The following is an 18,462-nucleotide window of genomic DNA, read 5'->3' as shown; positions in this document are numbered from 1 at the left end:
GGGCCGTTGCAGTTGATACCTTAACTGTAGCAAGAGCCTCTCTTTTCTACCTTTCACTGTACATGTCTGAGCAATTTGAAGTAAAATAATAGCGTCTGTGCTTACCTTGCCAGCCCCTAAGTCTGACTCAGACACAGCAGTCATTGGACCCTCCCTGGATTTTGCTCTGCTAATATGAGAAGAAAAAATTGCCTGAAAGCCAGATTGCACAAGAAGCTTTTAAACCAAACCCAAGATGCTTCATCCAGAGAAGAAAATTTCCTGATTCGAGTGCACTCCTTACATAATCTCTAATACATATGTCAGCCAATACAGTATATTGGATAGCAAGCAATTGCGATGGGTCTTTGCCTTCCTAGTTCTTCCAGGTGATGGAAATACAATCAAAATGCTTTTCATGTGAAAAGGTGAAGACAACAGCAGATTACCACAGGCTTAAATGATTTCTCCACAAAGATTCTTTGTGAAAAAAATGGAGATCTTCTGTAGCTCCTGATGAAAAGTTTCTGAGCATTGCTCAGGTAAATCTAGACCTTGGCACATTAGGACCTTCACAGTAGCTCAGGGGGAGAAAATCAGAGAAATTGCTTAGTATATTATGGCAGTAATGCTACTGAGCACATACTCAGAATTCGGTGGGAAGATCCACTGCTTTTATATAGAGCTGGTAGTGTCAGGAAGAAGTGAGTTAGATTTTACACTGTATAGAATGTAGATTGTTCTGACATGTTTGTCCAGTGGTCTTTCCCCAGTAATTAACTGAAGAGGAACAAGCTTACTCTCTTCCTCATTCTGAGAGTTGGAAGCAGCTGATGTGATTAGTAGCTGAGTGATAAAGTCACTCTTAACTGGCCCTAGAACCAGGCCTGCATGAACTATGCTGGGAACTAGTAGAAATAGAACAGCTTCATCCCTTCCTTATCTTTCTGGTAAGTGCGCACAGACCAGCATCAAAAGGAGAATTTATCTGTGTGAGTCTGCATATTTGAAGATATGGGTGTTTGGTGCTTCTTTAGATGGGAAAGGGTAAAGATGTTTGCCTGAAGCTCCGTTCTGTTCAGAAACTTCTGCAGTGGAGTGACAGGTGAAAGTGCTTTCAGTGAAAGAGAAATGTGGTTGCCCTGTTAAGCCATCCAGCCTGATTTATAATTAAACAACTGGTGCGATGTATCATAAGGAAAAAAATATTAAGATGAATATTGGGGGGAGAATTTTCTTTTTTTTTCTTTTTTTTTTCATTAAGTAAGATTTCTTGATTCACAGACCAAAGGAGGAATCTGCCACCTTTAAGTCATAGAAAAAGAATTGCAGGGTCCTCTACAATGTCCCTGGTGAGCGTAAAACACAAGTCGCTGGTGTTATGGGCCCTTACCCTTAATGATTTCCCTCCTGCAGCTTAACTCCCACATAGAGAACTAAGACCTGGCCCACAGCTTTCCCCTATTGGTTTTCCTGCTATGGAAATGACACTGAAATGGAGTCTTGGCCATAAGGAAATGTGCCTGGGAGATTAAGTTACCTTCAGTGAGGGAGCCGTGTGAAGGCCTAATTCTGTATGTGTCATATTCATTCTATGTTACAATCAGCTGCAACCTGATTTATCATCTGGCAAAAATGAAACCTTTCAGCAACAGGGAAAACCTGGAACTGAAACGAAGTAGCTAAACAGCTCCAAAGAAGAGCTGAGGAAACACCTAGAAACTAACTTTAAGGGAAGACACATATGAAGGTCCCAGTGTCTTTGTAACAGTGAGGTGTAAGTCAGGGCAGACATGGAAATTGGCATTAGAGCTATCTAGACATTTGGGTACTCGATTCGTCAGCATCACTATAACGTACAAGAAATTCCCAAGGGATGTAGACAAGTACTGTCACACTGTGCCAGCCATGGGAGAACCAAAGCACAGAGTTAAGCATTTTGGCTGAAGCCATACAGGAAAGCTTTGATAGAGAAAAGTACAGAATCTGATCTCCTGAGGATCACTCCACTCTGATTCACAAGACCGTTCTTCCTTGTTGAGTGAGCTGCTTGACAGCAGATCTCAGTCACTGCAAGCCACTTTTCCAACAGCAAATACACATCCTGGGCTTTGCTTGAACCAAGTTAAAAGAATGTAGATGTTTCTGAATGGTAACTGGGTAACAACCAGGTTTAGAATCTGGGCATGCTTCAACCTGCAAGGAAAAAAGAGCACAGTGGAGGAAATAAGTCAGAAGCTTGAAAGTAGCAGTTTGACAAATCTGGATTAAAGGAAGTATTGCTTTATTGGTTTAAGTATCCTATATTCTTATTGGAATATATGCTTTTATGCTATCTAAAGCAAATATCCCTGCTTGTCATCCATCAAAACAAGTATACTTAATCTCTCATTAATAACTCTATTTCTTAAATCAGCCATTGGCATTTCCATGGCTCCTGAATCCTAGACGCGTGCAATCAGTACACAGCAGTGTTAATAGATTTTCCATAGCAATCCTTCTGTAGTAGCTCACTTCCCAGGCACCTAAAGAAGCATGTTGCATCAATAGTACAGTGCAGATATAGCTAACAGGAAACACCAGGAAGCTGTCAGTAGACAGGAGGGACCACCTTACTAACTTGATCAGACCCTCTTGAACTTTACCATGACGGAGAATATATAGAAATAGACTGATTGCCTTGCAAATAATTTCTTGTCTCATGTGCAGCTATCAAGAACATGCTTTCTTATGCATGCATATCCATGTGGCTAATTGATGTCTCTGGTAATTCCAGTCCCTGTAAAAAAAAACAACAAAACTTCATGTTACCATCTCTTCATCTTACATGATCAGGTCTCCTCCTCAGGATACCTGCATCAGCACTTTTTTTCTGTGCTGATCTTGCTGACCTGTACCTTTTTGACAGCTCTTAATACAAAGCTAGTTACCACAAGGTGATGCATATGAGGAGTTTTGCATTGCTTTTAAACACAGTCTTTGTTGCAACTGGTTATGGATTTTCTAAAGTAATGTTGTTCATTAGGAAAAGCCACCTCGTTGAAACCAACCCTGCTAGGGAGAAAGATCAGCTTTGCATAAACTGACTCCATTAAATCTGAGGAATAAATTATGCAGTTATGAGATCTGAATTTAATGTTTTCAAAATGAAGCCTTCTTTTTCAACTGGAAAATCTTTTTGTTTCCAATATTTGTGTTTTAAAAGGTTTAAAATATTCAGAAGCTCAGATGGAAAAAGTGGTTTTCAAAATCAGCATAACAACATTTCAAACATTTCAACAACATCTCTAACCTTCCCCCCCCCCGAATTTCTATTCACTGTATTTGATAAGCTTAGGGGTGTTGTGCCACCTTAAGAAGAGCTAATTCGAAATCAGACCTTCACAGAAACAAAAAATTGCTCGAGACTCCTCTGTAAACTTTCATTATTTTTTTTCACATCACTGGTGCCTATTCAGATATTGCAAATCAGGCACTCTTCTAAAGTGGTTCTTACTGGGGTCTTTGCCAAGAACTTTGCCTATTTTCCAAGCATCTGCTTGTGTTCAGCATGTTCATTTAAAATCACAGCCGTTGGCAAAATTACTGCATTCCATCATGCCCCTTCCTGTAGATCACTACAGGACACTAGGTGTTATTCAGACTTTCGTAGTTCAGGTCCAGGCTCTGAAATACTGCAAGAACAATCGTCTATCTGTACAATACTGTGCAATTTCTACTTTCATTCTTGGCTGATGAGGGAAAGTGAAGAGATATGTAAGCACTTAAAAGTATAAATCAAATCTGAATTTTGAGTACTGATGTTTAATACCTTGGACAAAACACACCTGGCATTGCTGTTGTCAAGCTCTGTATCCAGCAAACAACTTCTTTTTTACTGATGGTGCTAGTCCTGGGTCCCATGTGGAGATTTGATACTCAGGGTTCAGGGAGCCAATCGGAACCTACAAGAAGGCTAAGATTTAAACAAAAGTATTGCTGCACTATATGCTGTATATAACTGCATGTGTTTCAATATGTGTGCTCTTATAAAAGTGGACAGAGTAGAGATATATACACAAAATTGTTGCAGATGTCATTGTCGTGGTTTAAACAGTCATTCATTCATTAGAACATGGGACTGAGCGTTGAGTATCTCATCTCTAAAACAGGAATAATAATACTTCCTTGCCTAGGTAGGCATCAGTCTCTCCTTTGGTAAATCACACTACAAAGTCACATTTTGGTAGTCTTTTAGCTATAGGAAGGGTTAGTCATTTAATAACTACACCACTAACAAAGTGTTTGGCCCTCTTAAAAATTAAATCTTTGATGCTGTAAAAACAAGGTCCACAGAGTAAGGAACAGTGTCTGCTGTTGCCGGCCATTACTTTCTCATTGCATGACTTGACTTTGCACCTCAACTTTATTCACATTAGTGTCCCCCATTGTTAGATAAGGTAATGGTCCCCCAAGCTACAAAAACACTTCAGCATCCCTAGACAAAAGGTACTGTGGAAGCTCAAAAGAACTGTTTACATGAGTTAAAAAATAACTTTCAACCTTTGATCTTGAAGATCTATTTCACCATATGCTCAAAAGCCTGACTGCTTCAGCTGCACCTTTTTCCTGCGGATGCACTCTTTGACTTCACAGCCCTTATGCTTTTAGCTTGATGGCATCCAAGATGTTTCTTAGCAATCATATTCTGCCAGCAACACACATTCTTTGCTCCTCAGGATCTGGGAAATTTGCTGCATTCCTCTCTTTTTTCCACACTGCTCTTTGGAGAAGTTAACCTCTGAAGAAACCCAGGCAAATAAACAGAAATCCCTCAAGCATAAGGGATCTGCAGCATGTTGAAAATGCATAGGGGTGGAAAAACAACTCTGTAGTTGTCAGCTGAAACTGATCCAAACAATCTGATCGAAGATGATAACTCGACTTTGTTTTGTGCAAAAAGACCTTTGTTTATACAACAAGGGGAAACCATTAGCAATATTAAAGTAGCTGGCTTGGAATAAGAAATATAATGGCTAGAAGAAAGGAACAGCACCCTGAAGAAGAAATTCAATTTTTATAGGGCTTCTGGTGACAAAGGAGGAGATGGTATGGAATGTGGAAGGTTTACTTCAGGGCAAATATTTTTTAACTGACACTTTGCCTCTAATAGTTGATTTACAGAATCTTTTGGGGCTATGAAATGGGTAGGAATAGGAACAGAGGTGGCCATGAGCACCTTACACAACGCACCTGTATGGTGATTATGTTGAAAGGTTTTAAAACCAAAAACCAAGGAGGCTGCTTGCCCATTCCAAAGGGCCACAAAAAGGATGAAAACGTGAGAGAGATGGGAGACAAGACAGCAGCTTCACATTGAAAGTACTCAAGTACTTTCAAGTATTTGTAGATGAAAAGTAGGACAAGTAGATGAAAAGGCAGATTCTTTCCCTGCTCTGCCTTTCTTGTCTAGCACTCAACTAATAATCACATCACTCAGCACTGTCTCCCTGATGACTTGATGTCATATCCTAATGCATTCAGCTCTACTCTCCACCTCTCTCTCCTGGGTCCAAGTCTTCCTAAGCATGTAAGAACACCATCCTCAGTTGTACTAAGAGTAAAAGAACAGTCCCCATGTGGTTTAATTCTCTTCCAGGTTCTAGAAATCCACCAGTTCAAGTCGTCCCCAAAAGCCAGAACAGTCCTGGCTGGAACATTCTTTCATGAGATTGTCAAACCCCATTTTGAGCATATTTCTACTTTTGGCCTCCATCACATCCCTTGTCACTGAACTCCGCTATTTATGAGGAAAAGACATTTTATCCTTTTGTTTGTTTGACAATTCCCCATATTGTATTATGAGAAATGGCAAATTTCTTTTTCACTTTTTCCAAAGCATTCATGATTTTGCAGACCTGTACCATAACCATAACCTACCTCAGCTGTATCATCTCCAGACTGAACAGCCTATTTTAGTCTCTCCCTGTACATAAGCTATTTTAGTGCACTGATTATTCTTACTCCTTTACTTTATGCTTCTCTTTGTTCCAGTATATTCTCTTTTTGGTGGGAAAGCCCAGAACTGAGGACAGCATTAAAGATGTGGATATGTCAGGCTTTTAGTCTTCCCATGGCATTTCCTAGTCTACTTGGATTCAACAAGAAGCTGAAAGGCAAACAACCAACTGGTAGCTGAACTGCAACCAGTTACAATCAGTGTAAGATGCCTTGTGCCTTACAAGTTGATAGGTGATGATTTTATTTCAAACTCCAAACAAAATAAATTGGATTCTGGGAAAGTTAAAAAATTAATAACTGTAATACTTTGTGAGGTTGGAAGGTGCTGCTTAGAAAAGCAAACAATGCAAAGTAAGTGTAATGACTAAAAGAGAAGGCAAATGGTGAAAGCAGTATGACAGTTACTGATGGAGGACTATGTAATGATCATCATAAAGTAAAAGGTAGAATACTAACATTAAGACTCTGAAATACTACCTGAGATATCATCTGTGAGTACTGCCATTCAGTCATGCCAGATTGGAAAACTGTGAAGTGACGACACTGATTGCCAAGCCTTTGTTATAACAAGTTCTGTTTAAAGTGCTTCCTCTAGTTTCAGAGTTTACAGTGTGTAGTGAGTTCAGTAACTAGATTTATAACCGTACTTACATCAGTCTTCCCCCAGATTTCTAGAAATATGAGGTGAGCACTGAGAGGCAAATCTTAAAAATCATTGAAACTCGATTACACTAAAAGTAAGGACCTTTCAATCTGAGGAGTGACTTTAGCTTACAAAAGCATTTTGAGAACTCCTAAGCAAGGCTTAGCCATTTGGAAGAATCTTCCTTGAACTAATCAATGTTTTATGGGTTATTTCTCAGAACAGTTTCAGGAACATTCAAGGAATAGAAACATTCTTTCTGGCCACTTTTTTACAGCTGTTTCTCCTGATTCAGGCAGGTTCCCTTTCTGTTCCCATCTGGCCTCCTTAGTTGTGATGATCTGAATGATTGTGAGGCTGTATGGGGAAACGGGAACAGATAAAAAACATGCATTTTAAATTTTGATTCTTTAATCAGAACAATTCCCCAGTTTCCTGTCCATGTCCACAGTCAGCCACACACAACAAAGAGGGGTAAAGGAGTTTTTGGGACCAAAGAAACAAGTAGGAATTTCTTAGCTTTGTGGCTCTGCTAGGAGGATTTTCTTGGAGCTGTAGCTTCAGGTATAGACAGGGGATGTGTATCTTGTTAGGCTCTTTCTTTCTTGTAGAAATCCAGAACTATTGGTGTTAGGACAATATGTCCATTTTTTTTTATTTCAATAGGGACTTCGTCACTGCATCAGCTTCCAGGCAGATGAGAGGATGTGGTGTTGGAATCAGTTAGATAAACTGGCCAGTCACTGACAGATAATGAGGCAAACAAGATCATACCGGAATCTGTTACAGACAATTAGACCAAGTCACAGCTGGTAAGGTGGACTAAAAGCCTAAGTAATAAATCACTGCCCAGCAGCGAAGAAAGAGAGACAGACTGTTTGTTTGCAGAGTTACTTATTCCTGTAAGTATCTGTAACTATCTGTGCAATAATGAATACAGATATTAGTATGTGAATTGATACCTATTTGCAAAGGAGAGACAATACTTAACTAAGTGTGTCTTTGGACCAATGAACTTTTCAGAAGCAAAGTACTTCCTTAATGGAGACATTTTGCCATAGAAACTATGAAGACTGATGTAGAAAAAGCAGGTAGTAGGACATATAGCTAATCATGGTAACATTTATTCCCTTGCCCTTCAAACGTGATGTCAATATTGACAAACAGCTGAGTTTTTAAAAGCCATCCAGGAAATTCTCATTTTCTATAAAAGCCTAAAGAGTCACTCTACCCAAGAAATATGTTCTGAGGCATGGTAAGGGTGGAGAAGTATATGGCAAAAAGTATGTGCAATATAATAGCCACACTTTAAATTGCTTTTCATGGTTTTTAAAAGAAACAGAATGTACTTGCTGATGTATATGATGGGTATCATAATATCCCATTAGCAGCTATGACACGGAAGACCAGGAATTAATTACTTCCTTTCTTTAATGACTAGGTTTATTTAGTTATGGCTGAACAGTACATGTGACCATTTCACAGGAAAGCAAAGGTGGTTAATGAGAGCTTCATTAAGACTGATGATCAAACAATACTGTAACAAAGGCATAAATGCAGAGGCTGAAGGGGGGTGCAGAGGGGTGTTATAAAGACAGGAGAAAGCACTGTGAACATTAGTCTGACCTTTTCTGTAACAGAGACTGCTGGATTTGGAATTAATGGCCTGACTATTAAAAAAACCCACAACAAACAGTTTTGAATTGAACAGATTTATATTGCAGGAGATTGTACCATAAATTGTTTGTAATTGTTCTGACAACTCTGTCAGAAATATTACAAAACTTACTCGATGTCGAGTCTAAATTTGCAGAAATTGAAAACCACTGTCTCTTGCCCTGCTAAGTGTCTGTAAATGCAGGCACATGACTGTTTGTCCATTGCTACCCATCTCTTTTTGCCTAGCTTGGAACACCAAGCAGGTATGGTTATCTACTTTTTGCTTTACTACCATAAAACTGTATTTGGCTTTGAAATTGAAGAGCTCTCTATTACCACTTTCCCCCTGCCGTGTTGATACTTGATGGCTGTAATAAACTCACTATTTCACCTTCTTTTTCATAAACTAAACAAATCTGTCTCTTCAAATTTTCACTGAGGCATTTTTTTCCAAATCTTTAATAATTCTTATGTCTTTTTTTCTTGCTCATCTTATTTCAAGGCCATCTGTATTAAAGTGAGAACACTTGCACTTGACACACCATGCCGTCTGCTGCCTTGGTGCAAATCAGGGGCAGAAGATTCATAAATGAATCACAGTTTATAAATGAATACTTTTCTGTGCAGCGTTGTTCAGGTGAACCTGACGTTCACCTACGTCTTCAAGCTTTCATAGCGATCGAGGACTATGCCCTTAATGAATACACGCATGAATGTCAGTGTGTGTGGATTTCTCATCGTGAATGACCCAACATCAGCTAAAGAGATTAGATCGTTCTGAATGACTGAGTAGAAGTACTGAGATAAGACTGATGTCATTTTGTGTGAATCTAAAAAGATACTGATGACACTGAGAACTACATTCATCCTGGATTTAAGATGGGGGAGAGTTTCCTTCTATGTTTTAAGGTCCTGGCTGAAGTATCTTGGTTAGCAGTGAAAATTGCCCCATGCTGGCTCTCTGCTCCATAGGGACAGGCACCTCCAGCAGGCTGTTCAGATCTCTTGATAGGACCATATACTTTCACTCACCTTCTGTTATTTTTTTATATAGTAAGTATCCTAAAGGATCTGCATTACAGATCATGCTTGCACTGCCAGTTCTTCATCTTTCTATTGTTATTAGAGAACAATAGGAGACAGCAACTAATTTGTAGAAAGGCAGGTCCTTGTGATTTATATGGAGGAGTGCATTAGTATTCAGCCTTTCCTACACTACAAACTTTCACTTACCAAGATTGTAGGGAAAAGTAGCTATTAACCTTCATCATCATGAATAATTAACCACAACAGCAGCCGAACTGAAGATTCATCTCTCAGTTAATGCTTGGTCCAGACAGATGATACCAAACACAAACCCCACACCACACCCAGGCTGTCTGTCAGAATCTGCTCCAACCTGCAACCGCATGAAGCAGAGTTGACTCTTTAAAGAAATCACATTTTAAAGTTCTTTTGAGCGTGTGAGCTAATGAAGATCAGGCTGTTCTTAGAAGGCTGTTTATTATTCAAAGTGTATATTCTCTGCGAATGCTGCAATTCTGGGACAGATCGTATGTACAACTCAAAATTGGAACAGAAATTACAAGAGAAGGAAGTTGGGAGAATAACCCAGAAAAGCAATCTTATGTGAATATGGCTAGAAATCTGGCTAAAATGCAGCACTTCTGTGATATGCTCTCTTAATAGAAGTGCAGCAGAGATCAGAGAGGACAGGAGCTAAGGAGCTGTGGGAAACAAAAGGGAAGATCACAAGGCTTCCTAAGAATAAATGAACAGTTAAGTTCAGTTTTGACCTTGGCATTTTTTAATACCTACATACAGATCCTCCAAAAGCACTTCAAAATATAGGGGAAGAAACATTCTTTAAGCTATCCATCCATAGCGTCAAAGTCTCATTTCAATGTAGCTCTTTATTTGTTTTTAATCTTATGCTATAACTTTTGCTTGGGTTGTTAGTACTGAAGGGATGTTCGGAAGTCTCCTTCGAGGTCAGATTTGATGATTCTCCATCCCAGCACTTCACTTGCGCTAATTGCAGACTGACACAGGGAATAACATTTACACACCTGCATATGTACTCATCACTAGTGCCTCAGAGTGATGCGCTTTAGTCTGAGTAAGGGGAAAAAAATACAGGGCAGTGTGCACAAGATTTTTTCTGTAGCTCTCCTGAACCAAACTTTGGAAATATAGGGAAGAAATAAAGGTGAGAAAATGAGGAAAGACAGTGAGAGAAATAATAATAGTCCAGAGGAGGGCCATGGGGATGATCAGGGGACTGGAGCACCTCCCATACAAAGACAGGCTGAGAAAGCTGGGGCTGTTCAGCCTGGAGAAGAGAAGGCTGCGTGGAGACCTCAGAGCAGCCTTCCAGTATCTGAAGGGGGCCTATAGGGATGCTGGGGAGGGACTCTTCATTAGGGACTGCAGTGACAGGACAAGGGGTAACGGGTTCAAACTTAAACAGGGGAAGTTTAGATTGGATATAAGAAGGAAATTCTTTCCTGTTAGGGTGGTGAGGCACCGGAATGGGTTGCCCAGGCAGGTTGTGAATGCTCCATCCCTGGCAGTGTTCAAGGCCAGGTTGGACGAAGCCTTGGGTGACATGATTTAGTGTGAGGTGTCCCTGCCCATGGCAGGGGGTTGGAACTTGATGATCTTAAGATCCTTTCCAACCCTAACTATTGTATGATTCTATGATAATACCAGAAGGAAATGGGGCTGGGGGATGGGGAAGGGAAAAAGAAAAATCAAACCAAAACAAAGCAAAACTGACTGAGGAAAGAAGATCAGAGAATACAGGAGGAGCCTGACTTGAAAAAGCAGACGGCCAGACACTAGTAAACTTTGCCTTCATTTCAGTTATTGTGCTACCACTGGAAAGTTTCATATTCAGTGGCCTGTTTTTTTCAGGCTAGTTTTCCCTTTGCATTGGTGAGCAGATTGTTCACCACACTCATTTAACAGGCTCTAGAGCTGCAATGTGGAAAGCAGTTCCTGCCTCTCAGAATAACTGTTTAAGCTAGCAGCATTCTGGTGAAGATATCCCTACATCCATTTTGACTGTGTCACTTGTAGAAAGTTTTCTTTGCCGTCACAAAATGTAGACATGAAGCTGTTCTTGTATCCATGGCTAGCTCCTGAAGCACAAGATGACTGTCACGAGAGAAAACAGCCAGCTCACCAAGCTGCATCAAGTAGGCCAAATGTGACCTATAGATCAAACAAATGCAAGGACTGAATAACAAAGAAACGAGCTACAAGAGTTATAAATAACACTTCTAACAGAAAATTCGTTGCTGAAAAATTATAGCAAAATAGGTTTTTAATAAGAGTGTGCTCAGCTGTGATTGATAGAGGGACAATGCTCTCTGTGTGCTTCTGCTTTGATATTCAGCAAATACCTTGGAGCTTTGGTTTTAGCTTTTCATACTCCCCAAAGCAGGATATTCCAGGGCTGCTCAACAAATAACTGCTCAAATGATATCGCTTAGGCTGCTTGTATCTGCCAGAGTAGCCCTGCCCAACTGCGCATATCCTTTTCAGAAAGCTAAAGAGAGAGAAGAAACTCTTAAGGATAACCAAATAAGAAGTGCCTGTGCCTGAAAAGGGAATACAAGAACAAAAAGGATGAAGAGGGAAATGAGCAAAGAAAAGGAAAAGAAAAGGTAGGAATGGACATCACCAGCTATTTCCAGATCTGTACACAAAGAACAGAGACCCAAGAAAGTAGAACATTTCAAAATGAGTTTGGAGGTGGTCCTGGAAAATATACATGCAGAACAATTCTGCAATGGCAGCAGGGGGGATGGACTGGATGTGAACTTAGTGGTCTTTTCCATCTCCAGTTTCTATGAAAACAGTCACCATTCTTTAGCAATATGATAAATATTTTAAAAATCATAGATACAAACTACATAAAACATATTAAATAACAAGTTCAGCCAATTTAATCATGACTTTTCAACTTTTCAAACCAAGACAGCAGGGAGGAAGAAGGAACAGGCTTGAGATTTTTAGTCCTCTTTGTTTAAGACTAATTCACATAGGACACACCTTCATGAGACTTGTTCAATAACATTTGTGGAGCTGGGCTGGAATTGTTGTTGGATTGCCCTCAGTCCACAGGGCTGCTGGTTTTATCCAATGCACACTGGGTGCTGTCTCTCTCTAGCAGCTTTTAATTCAGATTTTACCTTGTTTATGTTTCACTCCTAGCTTGACCAGTAGATTTCATTTTGGGTAGTGTAATAGCAGTCTAGTCCTTTCGGCATTTAAATACTAAAAACTGATTCCTTTCTTCATTCCTGCAATGACCAAAACAACATCAGCTGCCCTGCAAGAGAAAACCTGCTCCTCTGCAAGTGATCCATGTGTTGCAGATACACAGACTTCATGGTCCTCAGCAGGGGAAGAAGAATTTTTGGCTTGAAAAACATAGAACTCATTATCTGAGCACGTGGTGTATCCATAAAGTCTAGCTGCAGTGAGGGGACTTGTGTTCCGTGGGGCAGCCACTAGACAGTGATATAGCCACATCTACACAACCAAAGCATGTCAGCTTCACACCCTTGTAATAGCCCCAGCCTTTCTCTAGCATTTCCTTCACAGCCTAGCAGCTCAAATTTTCTCTGAATCCCAGTTGAAACTCAGCTTGCATACATCCCTTCTGAGCAATCATCATTCATTCTCAGCAGAGAGGAAGGCTTGAATAAAATCTTTTCTCTTATACAAGCCAAAGATAAGGAACCTTCTGGGGTAAAGGGAGCCAGGGATATGCCCTGCCTGTGATTCTCAGCTTGTCCAATGGAAAGAAAACCTCGCCTTCTGGGCTACCAATCTTCAAACCACCAGTCTAGCAATAAAAGTAGCTGAGGCAAATATAGCCATTCTCCCTCTCGCATACTTCCCTAAACTTCTGTAATAGAACAAAACAATAAAGCCTGCTTTAGGCTTTATCAGTATAATTCTATTCAGCACATTCAGCCATCAGTAACCTACCTCAAATTTGGGCTTCAGCTTCCCAGGCAACTGGTTCAAGCCACTTCCATGCACACCCGTTGCATTAAGCATACCTCTGGCAAGCACCAGCTCCATCCTCTGAAAGCTTTGTCAGAACAAACATCAGACTTTCCAGTTATCCCATCTGACTTTGCACCTTGTCATCCAGCCTTTACACCTTCTTCCTCACCCTTTCTTCTTCTCCTGCCGCATGCATACCCTGGATGAAAGACTCAGATAAGCTGGAAGAGGCCAACTTACGGGAGCAGCAAGTCTGTCCTAGCACCAATCCACCCTCCTACTCAGGGCCAGGTGAATCATGTGGCTGTCCAAGACCTTTTAGAGAGCTGCCTGACTGCTGCACTTGAGAGCTACGCGAGTTCGGTTTGGGACGTCACTTACATCTTTGCCCAGATTGTGGACAGAGTTGTCCCTCTGCAGAGTTACTGCAGGAAAATGCTTTTGTGAAGAACACCCAGAGGAGACCAGCTTGTATGCAAAGAGCAACCTTCAATACTCTGCTTTATAAGCTGACAGCTGCCCTGTTCACACCAACGCATTACCTCGCCACTCCCCATGCCTTTGTGAGACTCCATGGCATCTGCACATTCCCTACTCTGGCTGCTCAATAGGAAAGCAACTTGGTGCAGAGAAAGTCATCCTCATAGACAGTGTAAGATGGGAGTGCAGTGCCATCCGACAGAGCAGTTATTCCTGACCAAGGATCATCAGAGGCATCATCAAAAGTATCAGCAGCCTAACATAACTTGTCCAACTGTACCCTATAGGACAGTCCATGATATCCTATTTGCCTTAATTCTGCACAGTAAGATGTGTAATATACATAAAATCTCAGCAGGTCCAAGTGACTACAGATGCCACTCCAATCCATGGTCTCCCCCAGGACTCCTTCCAAGGATCTGCCCACCTCTCTTCCAGCCTGCTTTTGCCTCTGAGTTGCTAATATGCTGGGCATCTGACAATATACAGTAGAAACCATACCAGCCCTGCAATCAAAGAAAACCCTTGCAAGAGGAAAGTAGCTGGTTTTGAGGGTCCTTCTGAATTCTCTCCTTATTCTGCGAGGCACCCCTTGCTCCTCCCTGAAGAATCTCCCTACTGTTACCAAAGGCGTCTTTCCATCACAGGGCACCTGCTGCAGCTTGACAGACTGGCTTGACAATACAGCCTTTGATCCCCTGCAATCAACCCCTGAAGGAGAGACACAGTGTAGTAGAGGTGACCACACTATGCTGGAAACCAGAGAAGTCTCTTGTCACCTCAGCTTCTCTCTCCTTTACCCTTAGGTCTGGTGTTCCAGCTTAGCACTTCCTGGCTTTTCTTTCTTTAACTGCTTGTGGTGTTTCCAGGAAATAGTCAAAGGTGGTTTTGATTTGTCATTTAAAGGTAACAAACAGCTGCATGTTCTCAGTAGTTCTGTGTATTCCTTTTCTCACGTGTGGATCTGAAGTAGTAGTGATCCTCAGTATTTGTTGGTTTCATTCTTTCACAGGCAGTGTACCAGTGAGCTACTAATGCTGTTTAGTATTACAATAAATAGGGAAAGAAATAATAAAAATAATATATTTGGCTTTTACTTGTTATTTTTAATGCTGTACTTTAAGCATATGTTGCACATGGCAAAGGCAGAAAGAAGCTGGGACATAAGGACGAGCTCCCAAATCAAGCTGCTACTGAAGCTGGCTTGGATCCAGTCTCTACTAAAAACGGCCCTTAATCTGCAACGAGAGTGATAAAGTCAAAGCTGCAATCAACTGTCATTAGCAGAGGATTCAAAATATTAGCATTTCCCCAGTGCAAGGAATTTAGTCTTTCTTTTCCCTCCCACCTATTTCAAAATAAAATGAGGCCATGTGCAACAAAAGGAAGGATAGCATAGGTTTAAAGTAATTCTTCCTCTGGGATGCTCTGTGGCCAACTGTTTACTCTGTTTCCATGCCAAGTGAGAGATGTGGGTTCAAATCTGCTTAGATACAGGAAGAGGTGAACTTTCTACATCCTGGCTGAGCTCTCCAAACATCAGCATTTGAGGTTGCCCTGGCAAAGTGCATTCTGGCATGGTCTGAACGCCATAGGTGAGACAGAGGAAGAATGCCTATTGTGTTGCCCAGGCTTAGATGCAGGGATGTAACTTTACTACCTCGACTTGTCTAGCTGCAGGGAGCAATGAGTTGCCCAGCACGAGTACAGAAGGTCCACATGGGCTTGATAATCCTGCCTCTCCACTGTCCCATTTTTTATCAGTGGAAACAGTTTTTGCTCTGTTGCTACTTACCATGGTGAAAGAAGCAATCACAAAGCGACAACAATGAAGCGGTAACAATGAAGCTACAATTAATATCAAGAGAAATAAAAAATTAAAACCTTCTATTACATTGTTTCCTGTTTGATACAGCCACCGAGCCACACAAAACCTATGGTATAAATTGCATGGTTGGCTAAGTGGGGATAGCACAGCAATAGCTGATTTACAGACTTTGTGGAAGAAGTTTGGGAAGGTACCACAATCTGACATCCGACCTGGATCATTTCCCATTTTAAAGGTTTTGTTTTCTTCCATCATTTCTGGCTCTGCCCGAAAACTATAGCTAGATGTTAAAATAGCCACCTTTCTCTTCCAGTTTCTGCACAACCAGAGAGCAACCTTGAAAAAGTTTATTTTTGCTGTCATGCCACGTTGTTGTCCTAAAAACCCTGGCTCCATATATTTGGTGTACCAAGAAATATCTACTCTTTCTCCAAACAAGAGTTTATTTTGACTTCGGATTCGAAACATTAACACTTCTGACAGCTGCAGGAAAGTGTTTGGTTTGCTTGGGTCCCTAAATGAATGTTTAGTTTAACCTTAATAGGGAATTCTCTGAATTTGTAGACCTTTTATCTGGAACCATCTCCAATTAAGCATGATGAAGAATTAACGAAGCTATTCACTCACCTCTGGAATCAGTAATTCCTTTCTTTTTTTAATCTGAAAAGTGTTTGCAGTCATTTCATTATGGTTGTGCAATTGTACTGAAAAACTATCGTAAGGATGATATTTTATTTCTTAAACGTTTAATGTACTGCAGTAGAAGCAGGAAAAAAAAATACAGTAGTTTACCAAAGTTAACTGCATTTTAATACAGGAAATGCTACTTGAGGACCTAAGTGGGCTGAAGTCCCTTGGTAGTTCTGCAATAATAGATGGACTAGGCATTTACTCAAGTTAGGTCTGATGGATCTCCTTCAGAAATAAAGGTGTCTGACACTTCTTCAAGGTAAAAAGTACAATACACTTTTAATACATTCTAAGTGTCACTCTCACCAGTACATTGCAACTCTAACAAGATTTTTGTTGTGATTATTCAGGAAAATTAAAAGTGGACTCTCAGGACAGACCCAGACTTTTTGAGCTAGGATGTAGAATGGCATCAGAATCCAAATATGGGATTATGTGCTACTTTTCCTTAAAAAAAAAAAAAAAAGCAACAAAACACCCCAAAACCCAAAAGTATTTTATGTGGTTAAGAGATTTCAGATATAAACTGTGTAGTGATCCCAAAAGACAGCATTGCTCTCAACCAAAGCTGGCAGATCTTTGGACATGAAAAGCAGCGTAGCAACACAAGTGCTGGCGAATAATGATGAAAACATTTCGTTCTCTGCATTTCAATTCTTAAGATGGAAATAAACCATCTGATGAGTATAGCAAACCTGGAGCGTGCATGGCCGCGCAACCACACAATGCTTTAACTGTACAGAGTAGGCTGCTGCTTCTGCTTGAAGAGATGCAGGTCTTGGTATCTGTACTGCATGAGGTTCAGGTACCAGAGAAGCGGGCAGCCGGACTTTTTCCGTTTGAACTGGAAAAAGCCCCCAGTCATGAAAACAAAACTGAGCGAGCAATGGGGTGCTTTTGTGTCCCCACAGCGGTGTTCTGCTGCAGGGTAAGGACTCGGGTGCCAACCTGCCGAGTGCCCTGCATGGGGAAGCGCTGGCCCTGCGGCCGTACCCCAGTGCCGTGCGGCGGCCCTCGCACGTCCATCAGCGCAGCAGCGGAGCCGCTCGTCGAGAGGTGTCCGAGCTCGCTGCCCGCTCGGGCCGGTGCGCGCTATGCCCCGGCCGGGGACGCCGTGCCCGGGAGCAGCGCGGAGCTACCTGCGGGCGCAGAGCGGGGCGGCGCGGAGCGGGACGCCCCGGGCGGGGTCCCCACGGTCGCCGCCGCTGCCGCCCGCCCCGCCTTGCGTGGCCCGTGGGAGCGGGTCCGGGTGCCGGAGGCGGCGGGGAGGGCTGGGACGGGGCCCTGGCCAGGGGTTTCTCTCTCCCCCACCCCCTCCTCCCCTCGCCGCCGGTTCCCGTGAGGCTGCAAGTGCCGCCGCGGCAGCTGGGGGGCCGGCGGGGGATGCTGCCGCCGCCCTGCCCAGCGCCGGAGTGAGGGCAGGAGCTGGTGGCGGCAGGAGCAGCCCCGGCGGCGGGACGAGGTGAGCGGGGCAGGTGGGTGCGGGAGCGGGGCCTGGGCCGGGGCGGGCAGTGCTGCTCCCGCTGGGGACAGCCCCACCGCGCTGGGGGCGCCCGGGAAAGGGACGGGGCGCAGCCTGCGGGGTTTGCACGGGTGACGGGGCGGGGTGGGGGGAGAGAGCCCGCAGTTGCAGCGCCGGGGTCTGGCTTTCGGGGTGCAGACAGCCGGAGGAGCAGAGCCCCCGGAGAGGCGGGCTGGGGAGCGAGGCGAGGGCGGGAGGGGAGCCAGGGGCATTTCAGGCTGAGCCCGGCCGGTCATGCCAGATGCAGACGTAATTCCACGGAGGGACCCCTCCGCCTCCCCTCCCCAAATCCTGGGCAGGGTGGCTTCTGAAACGTGTAGGATCAGGCAAAAGTCGAAGTTTCCGTAGAGCTCTGACTTGTTTTCTCTGGCTGAAGTTATCTAGAAATAATATTGAGGGGAAGAACGGTCATTCATAACAAAACTTTGAAGAGCATCAGGTTGTTTTACTGAAATCACACGCGCTGGGAAAAAAAAATCACCTCAGGTGGTGCTGATAGAAAACGGCTAATAGCAGTATCGTGCATACCTATTTGTAACATAATTAGGAGATTTGGAGGCTCTTAGCACTACTCCAAACGAATTTCACCATATTTCTGGAGAATCATGCTTTCGTATGTTTGGTTGAAATGTTTGC

General features: G+C 42.5%; 1 protein-coding gene and 1 long non-coding RNA gene across 2 annotated transcripts in view; both read left to right on the top strand.

Moving 5' to 3' along the window:
- The first annotated feature begins 763 nt into the window (after positions 1–763).
- Positions 764–16,241, top strand: LOC134163313 (uncharacterized). The gene is made up of 3 exons (XR_009964699.1): positions 764–929; positions 12,616–15,849; positions 15,928–16,241. It is a non-coding gene; the product is annotated as an uncharacterized LOC134163313 (long non-coding RNA).
- Positions 16,242–17,510: 1,269 nt separating this feature from the next.
- The window catches only part of CASR (calcium sensing receptor), a 71,635-nt gene continuing 70,683 nt past the window's right edge, over positions 17,511–18,462 (top strand). Inside the window, exon 1 of the mRNA XM_062618169.1 lies at positions 17,511–17,766. The gene's annotated coding sequence lies outside the window, so the exon portion shown is untranslated. The remainder of the gene's footprint in view (positions 17,767–18,462) is intronic.

The sequence above is a fragment of the Pezoporus occidentalis genome, unplaced genomic scaffold, assembly GCF_034315485.1.
Source record: "Pezoporus occidentalis ecotype Australia unplaced genomic scaffold, CSIRO_AGI_Poc_V1 ctg104, whole genome shotgun sequence".
NCBI lineage: Eukaryota > Metazoa > Chordata > Aves > Psittaciformes > Psittacidae > Pezoporus > Pezoporus occidentalis.
The sequence above is the reverse complement of the archived record's forward strand: the minus strand, read 5'-3'. Positions and strand labels throughout refer to the sequence as shown.